Source organism: Engraulis encrasicolus, chromosome 14 (genome assembly GCF_034702125.1).
Source record: "Engraulis encrasicolus isolate BLACKSEA-1 chromosome 14, IST_EnEncr_1.0, whole genome shotgun sequence".
Lineage (NCBI taxonomy): Eukaryota > Metazoa > Chordata > Actinopteri > Clupeiformes > Engraulidae > Engraulis > Engraulis encrasicolus.
In genome coordinates, this window is record NC_085870.1 from 29,394,147 (window position 1) to 29,414,586 (window position 20,440).

The following is a 20,440-nucleotide window of genomic DNA, read 5'->3' on the forward strand; positions in this document are numbered from 1 at the left end:
CTGCTCAGCTGAGGTCACCTCTTGTCCAAGTGATCAGGTAGGGCAGATAGAGTAGACTAAGAATAGGAACGAACAAGGGATTCATTTTTTTAGAGCGTGTGTGAATGTAATTTCAATGAGCGAGCCACTCATGAACGACAAGCAGACAATGCTGCATTGGTAACAATAGGCTACTACTCTTAAGGGGTTTAAGGTGAACACAAATCTAGAGTGCTGGTACAGTGTTACAGAAGAATGGTTGGCTTGATTAAAGGGCGATGGGGGAGGAGGGAGGGCAGTAGTCTTTGAGATGGCCTAGAATTTTCTGCCTCTAATGTTAGAAAAATCGACCCTGAGTTGGACAGATTGAGTTCAACGGGGCTATATCTTCTAGCCTCTTTCCATTAGAGGAATGAAATGATGCTCTTCTGGAAGGAGTTTGGGACATTTTTAAAGTGGATCTGGTGGCCACAAGTGTTTCCAGCCCGTACTGCTTAGGGACGAGGGGGGAAACTTTTAGAGCAGAAGTGATTTATGCAACAAGCAACCGCCACCTGCCACTCCAAAACGGCTTCAACAGGCCAGTGAGCACAGCACACGATGTGCGAGGACAGGACTGAGGCGTGCACTGCAGCTCCAGACAGTGTTGCTTCATGGTGTGATTTTCAAAGATGAAAAGTGTCACCTCTAGTAAATGCACGCACGCACGCGCGCACGCACACACACACCAAGATCATAGTCATTGCCTCACCAGTCTCAAACTCTGATTGTCCTTGACACTCTCTCTCTCTCTCTCTCTCTCTCTCTCTCTCTCTCTCTCCCTCCCTCTCTCTCTCTCGTTTTCTGTCGTCTCCTCACACGCTCTTACTCTCTCAAAGCGGAGATTGTTTTCTGATTGCTGAAGAGGTAATCAAGGACCTGGAGGGAGGGAGGAAAGTGCACTTCCGCAAAATGCCAGCAATACTGCAGGGAGGCAGGAAATAAAGAGAGAGAGGAATGGAGAGAGAGAGAGAGAAAGAGGAAAAACACTCCCATCTTCCATCTGTCTTGGCAAAAATATGCTTCAGACACAGGCCTGGGGTGAGTTTCACCTGTCCACCCTTCAATTACGGCAGAGATATTTAAGGAGACAAAAAAAACAGTTGGAGGGTATCTGATTGAGCCGTCTGAATGAGCCGCTGTTTTTTCGGCACCCGGCCCTGCTCCATCAAACACCAAACTGCCGATCCACTGGCTGGTGTGGCTGGTTCTCGCGCGAAATGAATGGTTTGACTAATAGACAAATATTGAAGCACTGGTGCCTCTCTGGCTCTCCGGCAAATCCTATTTCCAGACTGGAATTGGCTTAAGATCATGAAATATTTGCTATTTTGGCAGCTTGCTATTCACTATTTGCAATTGCTGCCTATTGGAAAATGGCCTCGGCTCTTCTCCACAATAACCCAGCGAAACCTTTTAAAATCATAACGTCAATGGCGCCCACCTCAATGAGACATGTTGTGACTAATTTTTCAATTTTCCATTCATCTCTTGGTCGTCCTAGAAGAGGGGTTACCAAGGGACACCAAACTACCAGGCGCACGATAGCTCCATCCATTACCCTGTTTGGTAAATGGGTTCACGGCGGTGCATGCACCACAAATTCACCCGACAGGCGTAGTGGACTGTATGTCTCCTCTTCTTCTCGCAACAACCTATCCAAACAGTGCAACTTTCTGACAAGTTCCTGCTCCTCAGAGGCCTCCCTCCTCTTGTTTTTCCGAGACTCTAATCGCTTGAAGCTACAGGCAGCCAGTGTGCAGGTGGGTGGTGGTGGGTGGGAGGTGGTGGTGGTGGTCGAGCCTGAACTCCGGAAGCTTGTTGAGGTTAATTACCAGGTGCAGCCGTCCTCTCCGACCGATGTGCAATCAGGTCGAGTAACAATGAGTCACCTTGGACAACAGGAGATGGAGCCGCCGTGGAGGATAAAAGATGGCAGGAGGAATGGAGAGGGGGGGGGGGGGGTTACCATGGGGATGCAGAGCAGCGCTGAGTGATGACCCCTCCGTTCTTGTCTTCCCTGCGACTTTAAATTGGCACATCCATCGTGCATGACAGTCCCTCGGAAACATAGCCATCGCCATCGCCAGGGCCGCAGTGAGTCAGCGGGGCTAGCGTCCTGCCGTCTTGCCTGGCCTGCTTTTAGTCTGCTGGGGAATCAAAGGCGAATATGTGCCTGTTGGGGTGTTGTCACATATCTAATGGCTGAGTTTTAAGCCTCCAGTAGTTTTCGTTGCCCCTTCTTTGCCCTGGCAAAACATCCAGAGGCCTCCAAGGTTTCCCTCTTTGCCTCCATCCTTGGATGCACTGCACAGTTGCTTGAGTTGGAGAGAGGACACACACACATTTGTAAGGAATGCTCCTGAGAGGGCGCCGAGGCGTGACAGAAATGTCACCGAGTAACGCCATCAGCCAGACAAGACCATGTTTTTTTGTAGCTGTTGTTGCGAAAGTGGCCATTTTCTCTTATCATCCAGCCAACCCCTTGCTCTCCTTTCGCAAATCCCCCACAGACACCAGTCACACGACATGTGACAGGCAGAGGCCATCTATCATTGTGAACATTCGTTTCCTCTTGTCTGAGAGGGACACAGCGAGGGAGGAGAAGAAGATAGATAGAGAGGGAGAAGCAGAGGTCAAGAGAGATATTTGGTGATCGGAAGGAACGCCAGAGACAGAAGCCGAGACGGCAGGGCAAGTCGAGAAGACAGAGGCAGGGTTTTTCTCTTTTTTTTTCTGGTGGTGAAGGGTGTCGCCAGCGCTGGTTGGGTGTCTGGGAAAGTGGACAGGGGGACAGGGGGATGGGGTAAGTGGGATGAGGATGGTTTCAGGGTGGGCAGGGTGTCGCGGGTGGGGGGGGGCGGCGGATGGGGGTGTGATGGTGGTTGCAGGGTTCATTTGTGTGGTGGCGGTGGTCGCGGTTGGTGGGGGTGGGGTGTCGCTCGCTGACACGTGATGCATCTTGGGCAGCCAGCCGCCTCGCCGTGCCACGCCTGACAGGCCGGGTCCCATCCTCCGTCTGGCCTAATGAAGATTAAAGTGGCCTTCCTCATGCTAAGCCCCGCTAATTAACCAATCAGCCAGACGGACAGCTCCGAGGCGCAGCGAGTCAACAGCCAGCGATGGGCAGCCGGAGATGGGAAGAGAGCAGCGTCTCGCCCGCCCGCCCGCCTGCTCGCCCGCCTAACCGGGGCCATTCAGGACCAGGGCCAGGCAGGGAGATTGTGTAATTGCAACGGTAATGGATTCTGTCAGGGCTAGCTGTCAGGGAATCTGCCGCAAACGGGTGGAAAAAAAGTGGAAGCTGAGGTGGGGTGGGGGGGTATGAGCAAGGAAGATGGAGGAATTAGCATCAGGCTTGCAGATGGAAGTATAAGCATCCCCCAACCCAACACGCTATCCTGCATCCTCATCCCCCCCCTCCCCACCATCTCAGTCTGGTCCACCTGATTGCCAATTTGTGCCAGTCGCCGTGCATCAGGGCTCCGCAGGATAAGGTGGGAGCGGCATCACTATGGGGCCCCGTTTTCCTTTCTCATTTTTTTTTCCAAGCCCTCGCTCCTTTCCAACCCCCTACCTCTCCTCCTCCCTCTCTCCACACCACCACCACCCCCCGTAACCGCCGTCGGTGGGTGGGTGTCAGTGGGGCGGCAAAAGTCTGTGTCAGAGGGAATGAATGGGGCGGGCAAGCGGCGCGGCTGAGATTGAGAGACGCTCCCAAGATTTCGCGGGTTTAATTTTCCAATTTCGAGGAACGCACCAGTGATCTCTCCACCACCCGCCGCCCCCATCTCTGTGCAACCCCCCCCTAACCACCCCCACCCCACCCCCGTCTGCGTGCGCTAGCGTGGGTGGATGGGGAGCCGAGGCAAGAGGCTCCGTCGACGGAGCGTTATCAGATGGCACTCTCTCTGCCACGCTTGGCAGCACCACCAGATTAATGAGAGAGAGAGAGAGAGAGAGAGAGAATGTTCCTATAAGACAGGGAAAGCAGTGAGGAGTCTTTGAGTCTCTCCTCTCATACAGTATGAGCAAGCAGGAGATAAGGCAGTGGAACATGACAGGCTTCCCACTTCATGTGTTTGAGGCAGAGGTGGGGACAAGTCGTTGTTGGGCAAGTCACAAATACTAAGTCTTAAGCCTTGGACCTTAAGTCCCAAGTCAAGGCGAGTCAAAGACGAAGTAAGTCCAAGTCAAGTCAGAAGACATAGGGTGGCTACTCACAAGTTGAGTCAAAGTCATGCCATTTCAATTTTGAGTCATTTCAAGTCATTAAGGGTTTGAGGTTTGTTCTCCTCCTCCACCAGAGAATTTGTTCTTAACCAGCTATTGGATCCCTGCTGTTACATGTAGCTATCAGCCTTTACAACTTACCAAATGAAGATCCGAGTTAGGATTCATTTATCATTTGTGGTGGCCAGCCAAATGCCTCTTCAAAAGATTTAGGGATCTCTTTATGAATCGACAGTCAAATTCCAGCTGTTTCATGGGAGCAGGTATACAGTGGGGGTGCGGTGGCTCAATGGGCTAAGACGCCGTACCATTACACTGGGGACCCGGGTTCCATTCTGGCTCGAGGTCATTTCCTTCTCCTTCCCCTCTCTCTTTCTCTCTCCCACTCATTTCCTGTTACACACTCTGACGGTCCTATCCTAAATGAAGTCCTAAAAAGCCTAAAACAAATCTGTAAAAAAAAAAAAAAAACACGTACTGTATGAATCTCCTAAGGTGAATGAGTCACATTGAGACACTGTCTGAGAGAGTCATGCTGGGATACCATGACATATAGATGAGATAATTATGGATAGGCTTTTTTGTACTGCCTCCATTACGTCATGGAGATAACGTGTAGCAACATTATGTAACAATATGTAACATTATGTATTTGCACTGTACATCCACACACCATAGTGTATAGACAGTGTTTCTTTGTATGGTTCATGTGCGTTGTTGCCCATTACAAATTGTTGTGTGTAGGTACCGTACACTAGAAAACAAATGATGAACTAAAAAACTGCCTTAGATATACATGCATTATGGCCAGTTTATTAGATTATTTTGCTGTCACCTAACACCATAATAGTTATTCATTCATTCATGTTTTATTCTACTACAGTACTCTAGTTATTTTATTTGATCCATTTTTTGGTTTACCAGTTTTAAACATTCACGATCTGTACATCTGTTAATAAAGCTCAAAATCATGTGTTTTTTGTCTCAAATGTATTCATCTCAATGTCAGTCTTGACATTGCACAAAGTACCCTAGCTGCTGAATTTTCAGCCTGTGAATAAAAGTCATGATGTACAAACTCAATGTATGTCATTTTGAGCCTTTTTATCACAGAGTGAAAATCAGTAAATGCCATTTTATAACCTCAGTACCGTCAGCATGCTCTTTGTGGTGTACTGAGGCTGATGTGTGTGCCTTGAGGTGCACCACCATTTTATTTACCGGTATGCCTCTGTTGACATCTACCACATTTGGATGCATGCAGGTGTCCCCGCCTTTCCTTTGGTGGGTGAGAACTGCGACTGCTTATTTTTTTACCTACTATTTTTCTGTCTTTCTTTCTTGCATTCTCTTTTCTTTCTTTCCTTCTTTCTTTCTTTCTTTCTTTCTTTCTATCTTTTTTCATTCTCTCTCTCTCTCTCTCTCTCTCTCTCTCTCGTCTCGTTTGGGAGGGTTTGAAGTGGTGGCTTAGCTTCTCATCCGCTTACACGGCCTGTGTGTGTGTGTGTGTGTGTGTGTGTGTGTGTGTGTGTGTGTGTGTGTGTGTGTGTGTGTGTGTGTGTGTGTGTGTGTGTGTGTGTGTGTGTGTGTGTGTGTGTGTGTGTGTGTGTGTAGCACACAGGCATCCGCAGCAGCAGCAGTCAGCGTGGAAAGGAAAAGGGGCTTCCACAGCGGCATAATCAGCCGTGCTTTTGTTCTGCAGCTAGACTTACATTATTCATTTCACAGGGGCCAGGGGCATCAGAGAGCGGGGTGGGAGTGGTGGCCAGAGGTGCTGCAACCGGCCCTGGCTGCCGCCTCTGAAAGATGGTGGTGGTGGTGGTGATGGAGGTGGAGAGAGATGGAGAGAGCAAGGGAGTGGGGGGTGGGAGGGGGGGCGACTCACTGCTGCTGCAACCGGTCTTGAAAATGAAATACACAACAGTAGCCACAGGTCCCCTCAGAACTGCGCCGAATCAAAACGTCTCTCTCTCTCGCTTGCTTTTCTTTTTTCATATTTTTTTGTTCCCTTTGTTTTGTCACAAGTTGCTCGCTGTGTTTTTTCTTTTTTTTCCTCTTTTTTCGCTCTGTGTGTCTCGAGTGATTCTTCCCGCTCTTATATCCCCCCTATAAGGCTTACCTCTCAGAAAGAAGCCTCTTCAAATGCCATAGAGAGGACAGATGCAGAGGGGAGAGGGAGGGGAAATGGAAAGACAGAAAGAGAGAGCGAGGAGAGAGAGACAAGGGGGAATGATTCATCTTTTGATGGAAAGACTGATATCAAGCATGATTGTTATTTTTCACACAATCAATTTATTTGCTGAACCTGAAAGCATATGTGCCTGACATGTAATGTATCGTGTAACATAGACTGCTGGCAAGTGGTCCCATAGAGTCGACCTATGAAGCTACGAAGCTACGAGTCTTTCTGTGTGAGTGACTATTTCAAAAGGAGAGAGAGGATGAGAGCGAGAGAAAGAAAGAGAATGAAGGAGAAGGGGAAAATAAATAGATATAGATACAGATAAGCATACTCTCCGGGTGGTATTTGTCCCTTTGGATGGCTTCATATGTGATTCTTTATTCTTTAGCTTCTGTGGCCATCACACTATGCGCCACTATGCGTTGTGATGTTTGTATGTTTGCATGTATTTTTCATGTATGCTTGTTGTACTCTATACATGTGTGCACTTGTGTTGGTGTGCGTGTGTGCGTCTGTGTCAGCATCTGCCTCTTTGTGTGATTTGCAGAGATCATATGTGTTTGTGCATTGTGTATTAGACATGCATTTGTTCGTGTGTGTGTGTGTGTGTGTGTGTGTGTGTGTGTGCGTGTGTGTGTGTGTGTGTTTATTTGTGCCTGTCTGTATGTCTGTGCGAGTGTATGCCTATGTGAGTGCCTGTGTCTTTTAATGTCTGTCTGTGTGAGTGTGTATCTCAAAAGCAGCAGGGAGGGAGGAGGATGTGGAGGGGTGCAGAGCTGCCGCTGCTGCTACTGCTGGTGGTGGTGGTGGTGGTGCTACAGTAGTGTTTGTGATGCAGGGCACGTTGTACAAGGGCTGCTGGCTGCTGGGGGTTGAGGGAGTCTCATTAGCACCGAGCCGCAGCCCCCAGAGCTGGGATCAGCCAGCCAGCCTTCACAGCCTCCAGCTAATGCCACCACCCCACCCCACCCTTCCACAGCCTCCAGCTAATGCCACCACCCCACTCCTCCACTGTCTGCCACCACCGTACCCCCTCCCCACGCCACCGCAGCCTCCACCCAACAGTCAATGCCACCACCGTACCCCCTCCGCACCCCTCCACTGTCTCCACCCCACAGCCAATGCCACCGTACCGTACCATGTGCAGCCTCCAACCACAGTCTCCAGCCTCCAGCCCAACACCACACCTCTACCCAGTGCTAGCTAGCCAATGATGCTACGCAGTCACATACTCACATAGAAGCACAAACAGACACACACAGGCACACACAGACACAGACACACACACACACACAAACACACACACACACACACACACACACACACACACACACACACACACACACACACACACACACACACACACACACAGTACTTATTTTTCAGTGACACTGCCCCTAATTCCACAGTTAGTCAACGTTTCTCTTCACAATATATGCAATGGAGCAATCCAAAGAAGTGTGCGTATACGTGTATGTGTGTCCCTGAGTCTCTGTCATTTTTTTTGGTAGTCACACGTGTGTGTGTGTGTGTGTGTGTGTGTGTGTGTGTGTGTGTGTGTGTGTGTGTGTGTGTGTGTGTGTGTGTGTGTGTGTGTGTGTGTGTGTGTGTGTGTGCCTTCAACTGCAGAGTGGGGAACAATAAAAAGGGGTGTTGTGCTGTCGCTGGAGCGTAGCATGCTGGTATGACACTCAGGTAGTGAGTAGCGAGCGTCGAGCTTGCTTTCCCGTCTTCCTGCTTCTGTTTACATGGGATGTCTTTTACAGTTCAAATTCAAGGACGGTTGGCTTTATGATTGCTTGACAACAACATTCATTCTTACAAAAATAACAGAGAAAAAAAACATCTCACCTCGCCATTAAAGAAACATGAGGCATACGAGTACACAAGAAGCGGATGGCCGTCAGAGGAATGAGCCGTAAAGAAAAACACCTCTTGTTTATACTTCAGATATTGGTAGACAGTTTTTTCTTTCATACAAGTGGGAGGGCATCAGTAGGTTAAGTTTCTACCTCAGGCTCGGCCAATACTTTTGTACTTTTCTGTCTCATCTTTGTTTGTGTTTTATATATATATATTTTGTATGACGTCTCTTATACAAGCATGATGCTTCAATTCAATAAAGCTGCCACTGGTTGTTTCCCGTATACTGCTTTGCACCTATTGTTATTTTTTTCCACACACGGCACATGTGAATATGGCTTACAGAAAACGCTTTGACCCCATTAAATTCAATGACCCTCCACATATAGACCACCGGTACTCAGGAATAAGTGAGGTTGTGTTTGTGTGTGTTTAGGGTGCCTGGGAAGGGGTGGGGGTTAGAAGAGTCGTACAGAAATAATATGCATTTTGTTGCCGAAGCCACAGCGCAAAGAGCATAAATAATTCACAGGTCTGCAGTTGTTATGTTGACAACAGTTGAGACAGTTGGGTGTGTGTATTGTTTCACTATGTTTTTCTGATTATCACAGCTTTAACCTCTCCCTCAGCACAGCGCTTCCACTTCTAATAAAAACGCACAAGTTGTTTCTCCCCTGTGGCTGCTTCTGTCTAACTTTTATTCTATCCTTGAAGGGCTGTCTTTTTCTTGAGGAAGTTGAAGTATTTTACATACTCAACATGTTATTTTTTTTCCTGCACAATAAAGGCCCATCCTTAGTGACATTGTGATGTGTTGTTTTTATTTGAGTGTGGAGTCATTGCATATATTTATACTTTTCTTATTACTGTGACAATTATGCTCACAGTGTGTTCTTGGGTGTGTCATTATGACTTTCCTATGAGTAAGGAACATATGGTTTATCAAGAATATTGACTTTTAGTTACTTGCACAAAAGCCGAGCTTGTCTCTCCTTCATTACCCTAGTGCTATGTACTGTAAGAAACACAACTGTTAGCCTTCCCGAATACACATAAAAAATGGGGTGTCAACATTGCTGAGCACACTTATTATAAATCCAGATATTTACAACAGTGTGGAGAGTCATTTTATGGTAGATATCAATTACTCTAACAGTGAGTCAAAAGTCAGTCAACTAAAAAGTGAGATGATTAACACATTCCAGTGTTAATGTCAACAGAATACTATAGGCCTAGACTTAACACTGAAAATGTTACACTGACCACAGGTTAAAATCGGCACTGTTTTTGAGTAGCCTACCAAATGTCAATTTAAACTCTTTAAGAGTTATACTCACTTTTATTTTCCACAGTGTATGGTGAAGAAGGAAACATTGTGAACATGGGCATAGTCTTGATATCGGCTTTACAATTACACCCATCTAGACCCCCCACATTCTCAGACTCTATACCCCAGACAAACCCTCAGCTCTGCTCACAGAAGCAAAGGGGATTACCCAGACTAATAGAAAAACAAGACCTTGCTTAGTTCCTCAGGATCGAATAGGCAATGGACCTCTCAGGCTCCATTTTGTCTTTGTGTGAGTCCAAACAGTGGGCTGTGTACATCGATGCCCCTCTGAGATCCACGTAGCCTAGCAACCAGTGACAATCTGACCACTGGTTAATCGGCACTGCCTATGTAAAGCCCTCCCCTGTCAATGGGAACGGCTCACACACCCTTTATCGGACCGAAAGTTATTTTCAATTACTCAGTGAAAGGATGAGCTGCAGAGTAAGAGATGCAGATAGAGAGCTAGGATTTACCTCATCAGAAAGAAACCCTTCTGGGAACAGTCTATAAATATCTTTCGTTTTAATTGCTCCAGCCTAACATATCAGCCTCCTACAAGAAGACACAGGTTGGAAGATAAGCTATTTATGTATTCATTTTTTTCCCCTCATCTTTTTTTATCTTGATAAACATTATACTGTATTCACAAAGGACACTGTGCTGGCAGGGAACACACGCATATGCTTCTGTAAATATTCCACAGTAAACAATCTGCCAATAATAGATAAGCCATAGCTGTTGAGGGCATGGTGGAATGGCGGTGAAACCAAATGGCCGTGGGTGGGTGGATGCCTGTGCAGTGCACGCTTGTGGCCATGCAGATGGTTTTACGAAGAGGATGATGGATGCCTGTGCACTGACCCTTAGGCTAACCCTGCTTAAGTGGGCAGTGCAACAAAAAAAAAGTCAATCAGTTTTCACATTCAGCGTCCATTTGGCCAACATTCCATCATCATTTGTCCCTCCGGCTCTCAACAAGCTGTTACTTAATTGCCCAAAGTCTTCACCCCTTTCCTCTCCCGGAGCAAAGGCTCTCACCTTCCTTCAACTTCATTTAAACTGTGTGTGGACAGGTAATTTGTTGACTGTTTGCAGTAGCAAGCCACACATTTCAAAGGGCCTCTGTTTACCTTGCCTTGTTGGCAGCCCGGAATTGCTTGCTTTCATTTGAAATGCAGGGTGCGGTGCAGGCTTTTTGGAGCCTGCTTCACTTTGCCATCAAAGGTGGTGCAGGGCTGTTGAGAAATAATAAAAACCTGAGTGTTGTTACACAGCTCAAGTGGAATAGGCACTCATATTTTTTTCAGACCGGCAGACTTTATAACGGCCAGTCAGTAGTGATTATTTTCTAATTACCTCCATGATGTTCCCTCGTTAAATGAAGTAATAAGTAGGTGTCCAGCAGCTTATGGGGAGGAATCCAGGGGCATCGTAAAGATGTACATGGGGCATATGGGAAAGGTCTGCAGAACACATTGGTGTCACACTTATCATGTCATTAATATCATATTACACGGCACAAGATTACGCACTGTGGTAATGCTGCACTGCATGAGCTTTTAATATTAATGACAGTTCATACATGAAACACATTTATCGTGAGAACATGCGCTTGACCATTGGAATAAAATGTGTTTTGTAGGGTATGATGAAACTAAATATAATATACCACATGCCAACTTACACCCTGACTCGGACTTAGGCATTACGACTCTACATATGAGCCTTAACAAAGTTAAATGTGAAGTCAATTTGTGAAGCACTGGAGCACCAGAAGTCCGATGGCAATACTACTAGCCTACCTGTTTCCTTGGAGTAGCTATTTACCACTTAATCTGCTTATACCACACTGCCTGACGGCTTGTACTACAAAACTCTTTTTTTTCTTCCAATATCATCAAACCACGTAAATTTGTTTTGGAGCACCCGGAAGTAAACAGGAAATGTGAAGCAGGTTAAATATTGCCATGGCAGCAACCTTTAACTGGTGTTGTAGTGCATTTATCAGCTGTTCTTGTTGCCGGGAGAGAGCAGAGCAGAGCAGAGCTTCTCCTCCCTCCTAAGCCTCTGGCCTTATAAGCCTCCCGCAGGGAGACAACAAACCCAACAAGCACAACAAAAACAACAGCAAGAAGAGAAGGCTATGGCGCTAATAGGGTGAGCCACAGAACAGAGTTTGCAACTATTGACCATGTTTGTGTGATAATACACTCACAGCCCCAATCTCACTAACATGTGGACTCAAGAAGTTTTCTCTCTGATTCGGTAGCAGATCTTTCACCTGGGTAGGCCTTCCTGCTATTAGTCTTTGACATGGCAAACTCTCTTTACGTTTGGAGGAAAGTATATGTTGTTTGAAGAGGAACTCAACAGTTGCTTGTGAAGAGATGTGATGTAGGGGAATATTAGCCTACAGATGTTCACACGGTCAGCTGCAGTACATGGTGCCTGGAGCTGCATGACGCAACATTCAGGGTCATCAGATTTGAGATCATTTTGTTAGAAATCTTGGTATGTTAGAGCTGAGTGAACACATTCTAATGCAAGATGAGGGTCTTACTAGCGTTTAAATGCAACTCATTGCATGTTTTTATGTGCTTCAGAGGTATAAGATATGTAGGTTTTTATAGGCTGTGGACAACTTTTCTTAAAAAATGGCTTAGGCATTCAGCAGCCTTTTTTGCAGGTGCTTTATATGGAGAGAGATCAGTATCATTATTAAGAAATGAATGTCACACCACTCACCAATATATTTCGTGATCCACAAACAAATGTAATAACATTCGCAAATATAATTCATACATTTCATGATCCACAAACAAATGTAACTACATTCACAAATATAATTCATGATGCACAAATGAATGTAACCCCATTCACAAATGCCAGCGCAGTTCTATTAATTTGCAAACCGGTCTACATATGAAGAGCTCTTTTCCAAAACGCTATATAGACCATTTTTGACTTTTTGCATTTTAATATTGGAATTGACTGTTAAGTAGTCATATCATCTATGTGTGAATTCTTGCCATCCAAATTTTTGGAGAACATACTTTTTACCTCTATAAAATGCATTTTGTAATGCAATTCAATGGAATGCCCAATACAAAAATGTCAATTTCCCAACATTCTATAAAATGGATATATCTCATTTTGGAAAAGAGCTCTTCATATATTCGCAAGCCCTATACATATTTGTGACTTCCATTGTATTTGTGTGTGGATTTTTGAGACTGTCCTGACGGTATTTGACACACAAATGTGCTCAGCCAATCACATCAGTCGGCGTTCGAGCGTAAGGTTGAAGACATTGCGCTTCTATTACGCAGAGCAGGCTACTAGTGCTAAGCCACCATAGATCTGTATACATAACTGGAAGTAGAGCCATTACTGAAGTGCTCCCTGACGTAAACTCGGAAGCGTATGAAGTTACTGACTTTCACATCATCTTTGTACAAATATGTCTGGATCTGGACTAACGTGTGCCGTAATCGGATGTAACAATAACAGCAGAAAGCTAAAAATGTGGAAAAAGAGCGTATGTGCGCTTCATAGTCCACAGTTTAAAGAGGATTGTCCATGTTGTGTGCCCTACGGTGTACACCGCTTCCCCGGCCGTGCTGAGGATGAAGACATTCGCAAGATGTGGATTAAAAACGTACACCGAAAGGACTTTGCCCCCAAACAAGTATTCAAGGGTATGTATTTTTATTTCTAGGTGGTTAGTGTAGTTAAGTATTGTAAGCCAGTGTCTATGTAAACTGGTGGCAACAATTATTTAGCTTGGCTAGCTAACGCTAGTTACTATTATTTAGCATTCTTTCATTAATACCTAAGTTTCCCCAGGATTGGGAAGAGCACCATGAGCCCCATGGTTATCTGTGCTGTGTGTCATGGTACATTTGTGTGCTTATTTTCGTTTATTTGTGTATGTGTGCCCTTTGAAATGAAAATGTGACCCTGGCAACTTAGCTAATTATTTTGTTATGCTAGCGGAGTTTTGGCAAGGCTAGCCAGGTTACACTGACTTTAATAAGAAGTCAGGCTAGGTTTTGGTAGCACCATGAGCCCCATGGTTATCTGTGCTGTGTGCCATGGTACATTTCTGTGTTTATTTACGATTATTTGTGTATGTGTGCCCTTTGAAATGGAAATGTGACCCTGGCAATTTAGCTAATTCTTTTGTTATGCTAGCGGAGTTTTGGCAAAGCTAGCCAGGTTGTGTGACTGACTTTAATAAGAAGTCAGGCTAGGTTTTGGTAGCTTTTGTTTTGTCCATAACCTACCCCAATTTTATTTTCATCTCATAAATCGACCAGCATGTTTGTATTTGTAATAATGTTTGCCATTCTATTGGAAATAAAGTGGTGGGGACAAGCTAGGTTCATCTCAAAAGTGGTAGGCCTATGGACATGTCCCCCAACACCCAGACTGAAAATTACACCCAGACTGAAAATAACCCTTCCTCAACAAAAGATACTTTTCGCTATCCAACCTCAGTGTACATGTCTTGCTTTGTCCTGTATTTTGTCTAATGTCTGTGAGAATGACTGCAGCCATGGCAAAGATAATTTTCTGTTTCATGTGTAACAGCCAATTATATTTTTTTTATCTCATCTTATTCCCACCCTCCTTAGGTGTGTGGAGTACACTTCCCTGACGGCAGACCAACGCAGGAACACCCATATCCCATAATATGGGATATGAATATAGTGTAAGTTTACATGTATATAACAAATAACTTAAGTGCTTTTTTCTTAATTACCTTAACCATATGTTGTTAAAGTACTTTTGGAGCGATTTGCCTCCAGACGTTAGACTCTCTCCCATCTGCCACTACTTTTTAATCTAGGCTAAAATAAAAATAAAAAATAAAAATAAAAAAAACACACACACACATTTTCTTAACTTAGTTATTGACTCTTAGTTGTTATGCTTTCTCTCCTTAAGCAACTGCTTTTGTGTACCTAAATTGCCTTTCAACAATTGTGTCTTATTATTCCATGCAAGAGTTTACATCTGCTAATTGTAATATAATGCAATGTGAAGTGAGATTTAAAGTGTTCTGTAGGACAGTGGCGTTGTAATTAACTGTTTTTAAAAGCTGTTGGTGTTTTTTGTTCCTTCTTATATTTATTCTCAGAAAGCACCGTCATGTGGAAGACCACCCCAAAGAGGAGATGTCTCCAGCCCCCAACAGAGAGACCATGTGATGAGCCTCCTGTGACAGATTCTGACACCGAAGTAGGGCATAGCTTGGAGGATAGTCTGTCTCCACACCAATGTGATGTTGGCACTCAGTGGCCAGAGCGTAGTGATCATGATTGTTGTTCGATGAAGTCAACAAAAGATGCAAGCACACAAACCGATCCTACACCATCACTGTCAGATCATGACATGGATGATAAAGTGTCAAAACTTTACACTGGACTAGACATCATCAGCTTTTGGCAACTTTTGAACACCATCATTGGCTTTCTTCCACAGTCGAAGACGTTCAAATTACCAGTCCATGAACAGCTAAGTGCTGGTCCTAATGAGGCTTCGGCTTGGCTACAGCCTGTGATATGTCCGCAATGTGGAGAGCAACACTTGCCAATTTCACAAGGGAAAATCTTATTTTTTGGCTCCCTCGAGACACTCTGAATAGAGTAAGACCCTCAAGTGTTCTTGAACACTATCCCAATGCAACATGCATCATAGATTGCACTGAAATATTTGTCCAAAGACCGAAGAACTTGGGGAAAAGAGCAAAAACATACAGCAACTATAAGCATCACAACACCTACAAAGTCCTCTATTGCATAGCCCCCAATGGTTTTGTGATGTATGTGTCAAAACTGTTTGGTGGCAGAGCTAGTGACACTTTTATCTTAAACTGTGGATTTCTGGTGATCAGATTTTGACAGACCGGGGATACACAATTGGAGATGTTCTTCCTCCAGGAGTGACATTGGCTATTCCAGCATTTACACGTGGATGTACACAACTATCAGAACATGAAGTCACAGGAACCCGCCGTCTCGCCAATGTCCGAATTCATGTTGAACGTGCAATAAGAAGGTTAAAATGCTTCAAAATTTTGAGTAATGTAATTCCAGGTTGATTAAAACATGTTGATGACATTTTGACTATTTGTGCAGGCCTGTGTAACCTTCTTGAAATCTTACAAACATGTTTGGCATACACTACACTTGTCCCTGTCTGTAGGCCTACATGTCAGCATCATCTTCCAACTTGTCAGCGATACTATGCCCAAGATATTTTGTACTGCTTGACACACAGTGATTGCCCTGACAGGTAAAACGTTGGAAAGACTTAAGATCCTGAACATAACACTTTTTTGCATTGTACTGTAGGCCTACATCAAACTCAACCCCATACTCAGAGCACACATTCAGAAGTTGCTGAAACTCAACAGCGCCGGGGGACATGGGCCTAATAGCCAGATCATCAAATGGTTGAAAACAGTGCATGTGTTTTATTGTCTGTGTCTAAATCTCGTCATACATCCAGTGCGTTTTGTTTTTTTTAACAGACGTGTTTTCACAATGACACTCTGAGAATTTACTTTTGAACAAAGTGTCTTGTGTATAAAATGGTGTGCAGACAGCCGGAGTGTGTGTGTTGCGTAAAGGAACAAGTGCTTTGCAAAGCTGGTATGAAAGTGTAATGCTAGACTTTTGATTAAGGTAAAGCAGCATGTTATAGTACCAACAACTGAACAATATGCTACTTTGGTCATCAGCCTTTAGTGTTTAAGCAGTAGCCTAGGCAAAAACTGTAACAAAGTAAAAACAAAACAAAGAAAATATAACTGCCGAATGAATTAAGAACCTGAATTATCACCAGCATTTGACCGGTTGTTAATTTAAAACCAGGCATGCATATGTATCTATATCTATCTTTAGAAATTAGGCCTACGTTAACAACAGGGAATCTTTATCTTTTCAGGTCAAGGTGGCCGCCTTGGCAATAGGGAAACTCTCTCTCTCTAGGCTAGGCCTGATCAGAAAGCAAGGTGTGTGTGTGTGTGTGTGTGTGTTTTTTATTTATTTTTTTTAAAACCTCTGTCATTAAAGGGACACTGCAAGATTTATAGTTGTTTATTTCCAGAATTCATGCTACTCATTCACTAATGTTACCTTTTTCATGAATACTTACCACCACCATCAAATTCTAAGTATTCATTATGACTGGAAAAATTGCACTTTTCATACATACAGTACTCCTCCATCATTGTCCGCCATTTTGAATTTCCAGAAATAGCCATTTTTAGCTGCAAAAAGGACTGTACTTGGGCCATAACAGAAAATCTGAGTTTATTATTTAGTAAACTATCATGAAAAGATCAAATTTGGCAATAGGCAACCCAGTTACAATGAGCAGCATAGTTGCAGTACCCTTTTTGACCATTTCCTGCACAGTGTCCCTCTAACTGATAAAATAAAGCCTTGTTGGCCTCAACATGTCATTAATTTCACCATGTAAATCGTGCCTTGCAAGAACTGATATTTTTGAGGCAGTGTTAAGACAGTGGGTTGCACCAGCTGATTGCTTAGGCTACTTAACCACAGCCCTTTTAGAAGACATCACCTCCCGTCCTCTCCTTGTGGTAGCGTCTCCAGCAATAAGTAAGGATTTGGCGCCCCTTAGTGGCAAGCTGTGCACCCAGCGATGAACAAACAGACTGCAAAACTCAATCACATATTATGTGGCAGAGGTAATGATAAAAATGATGTCTGGTATAGTCAGGAGGTAATGAAAAAAAGCCAGTATAACATTTCCCAATCAATATAAGGGGGATAATGATTAATTAAATTGAATGTGTGACAGTGGCACCAGCTCTCTGTTAAGACTGGACACCACAGGTCAGCTCCTGTGTCTATTCCACAACACACTGCAGCAAGATTTTACATTACATTACATTTCACTTAGCTGACGCTTTCATTTGTTCAAAGCGACTTACAACTATTATTTTTCAGGGTATTGGTTAAAGTCCCTGGAGTAATGTGGGGTTAGGTGACTTGCTCAAGGGTACTTCAGCCATGGATGGAGGCAGGGCTCTAAATTAACGCACGCCAACACGCCAAATGCGGGTGAAAAATCATTTTGGCTGGTAGAAAAAATCATCCACTAGCCAAATTGGCCGGTAAAACGTGCCCGACTGAATGTTAAACAGCTGCCCGCACAGATCTGTAGCTGCCGTCTGATGAACGTCAAAACGTCGCCTACATTACCCATGAACATTAGTCCTACCGTCATGATGTAGCCCACACCCATTGGCTGACCGTTAATCACAATAAGGCAGCCTCACATCCATTGGCTGCGTGTTTGATACCCGCGCGCTGGAACTAGTGTTGATAAAATATGTTCAATTAGCGGACTAGCGCGGATTACTTTGGTTTTGTAGGTTTTGGTCTGATGAAAAATAATGTGGCAGTGGTTAAAGCACGGTTATGTGTCGATGAATGCAAGTAACAGTAGCGTTGTGACAGTGAAATAGAGTATTGGTGGAGCGAAAACGGCGCGCGTGAGTGGAGGGACAAGGGACAGGACAGCTGTCTGTCAAAACAGTGTCGTTGCCGTCAGAAGCCGTCTGATATTTGCGAGGTCCTCGCAACTACAAACGATGGAGTTGTCGTTTCCTAATAACGCCCACGCCATCGCAAAGACCCTGCACGGGTATGACACAAGTAAGTGAAAAAAAGATAACAAAAACTAGCGACGAAAGTAACAAAGTAAGCATGGTCTCCGTGGTGTTATTGGATATCTAGTTGACATAGCGTAACGGTAATTGTCATTCCAAGCGCATCGTAAGTAAAGCTAATATGAATTTGACCTGGAGGAACTTGAAGGTGTCACGCAGCAGCAGCATAAACACACAATGCAGACATCATTCACGCACTGTGTAGGTGTGTGTGTGTGTGTGTGTGCGTGCGCGCGCGCGCGCGGGGGGGTGTCTCCTGTCCTCCTCTCGTCTCCTTCTCCTCCCTTCATCTCTTCTCCCCTTCACCTGTCTTCTGTGCATTGTCCATGGTATTTAACCCAATGTGTGTGAAGTGATGCTGTGTAGGGGATATGAGGTTTTGCAGTGTCTGGTTGTGTGTGTGTGTTTGGCTATGTTGAAAGTCTGGTATGTGTGTGACATTAGTGTTGAAGGCATGCTGTGTTTGTGTGAGTTGTAGGCCTATACTGTATGTGAGGTTTGGGTGATGGTGTGTGAGGTAATAGGCTAGTGTTTGGCTGTCTGTGCAGTATATGGAAATGGAATGAAAAATAATGAAATGCAGGTAATACAAATATAATTACTAAATAATTATAGAATAGACTGAATTACATTGAGTATAATATTTATATTGTTTATCTGTGTTGAGGACATAGCCTAGTTTAATAAAATAATTAAAAGCAACATAATTAACGCATGGTTTATTTTGGTGAGAAAAAAATGGCTAGTTGACCTTCCATTTGGCTAGTAAGAAAAAATGTCTACTAGCCAAATTGGCTGGTGGTGGAAAAAGTTAATTTAGAGCCCTGGATGGAGGTGTAGGGAGAGGTCGTGGGGGATTCGAACCAGCAACCCCTAGATTGAAAGACCAACTCTCTAACCACTAGGCCAGGGGTGTCAAACTCAAACTCACAGAGGGCCAAAATACAAATCTGGAACAAAGTCGCGGGCCAAACTCAATATTTACAACGGCCTAAAATTGTGCAAACACACTTAATCTCATAATTAAATTTCACAAACAGATTCCCATCGTAGTTCAAATGTGCCTGCAGATACTCTGTTGCAGTAGTGTGAGCTGTTTTACTGGCCTATGCCCAGCCCACTCATATTTTTTTTGACACATTACATTTTATGTTCAGGTCTTATGCTATATATTAATGGTGTTTGTGGGCCAACTGTAATACACATTTGAAATGATCTTACGGGCCTATGAAATGACTCTGCGGGCCAGATTTGGCCCCCGGGCCTGAGTTTGACATCCCTGCACTAGGCCATGGCTGCCCAGATTTCTCACAAAGAGCTGCATTGAAATGACATTAAGAACATTAGTGATTAATAACAAGTTGCCAAGTAAAAAACACACCAGCAAGAGTCATTTAGTGTATGGGGCCATTTGTAAAGTGGACCAATGTAAGGTGTGTGTCAAATTTGAACAACCACCACCCCCCACCTGCAACTACAATGCTGCAGTTGGATATTGAGCACAAGTAGCTAGGTTGTTTTTCAGTTCAGCACATATAAAAAACACCATCAAGTAAGCACACAGTATTGAACTATATTAAATTCACTATCTGTATGCATTTTAATAACTGTGTAAATAAACAATTCAAAACCGCCAGGTTAATTCATTTTTCTTTAGCATTTAAGCCTACAGTATACGGTATGTCATACCTTTGTCAGGTGCACTGATTCTCATTGATATGATTAGATTAGATAAAACTTAATTGTCTGTTACACCCATGAAAAAGAAAATTGTCTTTGGCGTGGCTTCAGTGATTCTCACAGACATTAGACAAGGCTTGACCAAAAAAAAAAAAAAGACAAGACCACACAATACATGCATGCTGCAGCTGGACAGTTCATCTCTTGTTCAGTATGGTCACAGCTGAGGGGAAGGATTTCTTGAAAGATGATAGATATATACATATAACTGAACCAAGTGTTTCTACACCGTATTGAACAATAATCCTCTCAACATTAATCCAAGTCTCTCTGTTGGGGGCTGGAGACATCTCTTTGGGGGTGGTCTTCCACATGATGGTGCTTTCTGAGAATAAATATAAGAAGGAACAAAAAAACACCA

General features: G+C 44.2%; 1 long non-coding RNA gene across 1 annotated transcript; it reads left to right on the forward strand.

Annotated features, from left to right (window-relative positions):
- The first annotated feature begins 13,007 nt into the window (after nt 1–13,007).
- Nucleotides 13,008–16,241, forward strand: LOC134462372 (uncharacterized). The gene is made up of 3 exons (XR_010037513.1): nt 13,008–13,327; nt 14,267–14,343; nt 14,773–16,241. It is a non-coding gene; the product is annotated as an uncharacterized LOC134462372 (long non-coding RNA).
- The last annotated feature ends 4,199 nt before the right edge of the window (nt 16,242–20,440 follow it).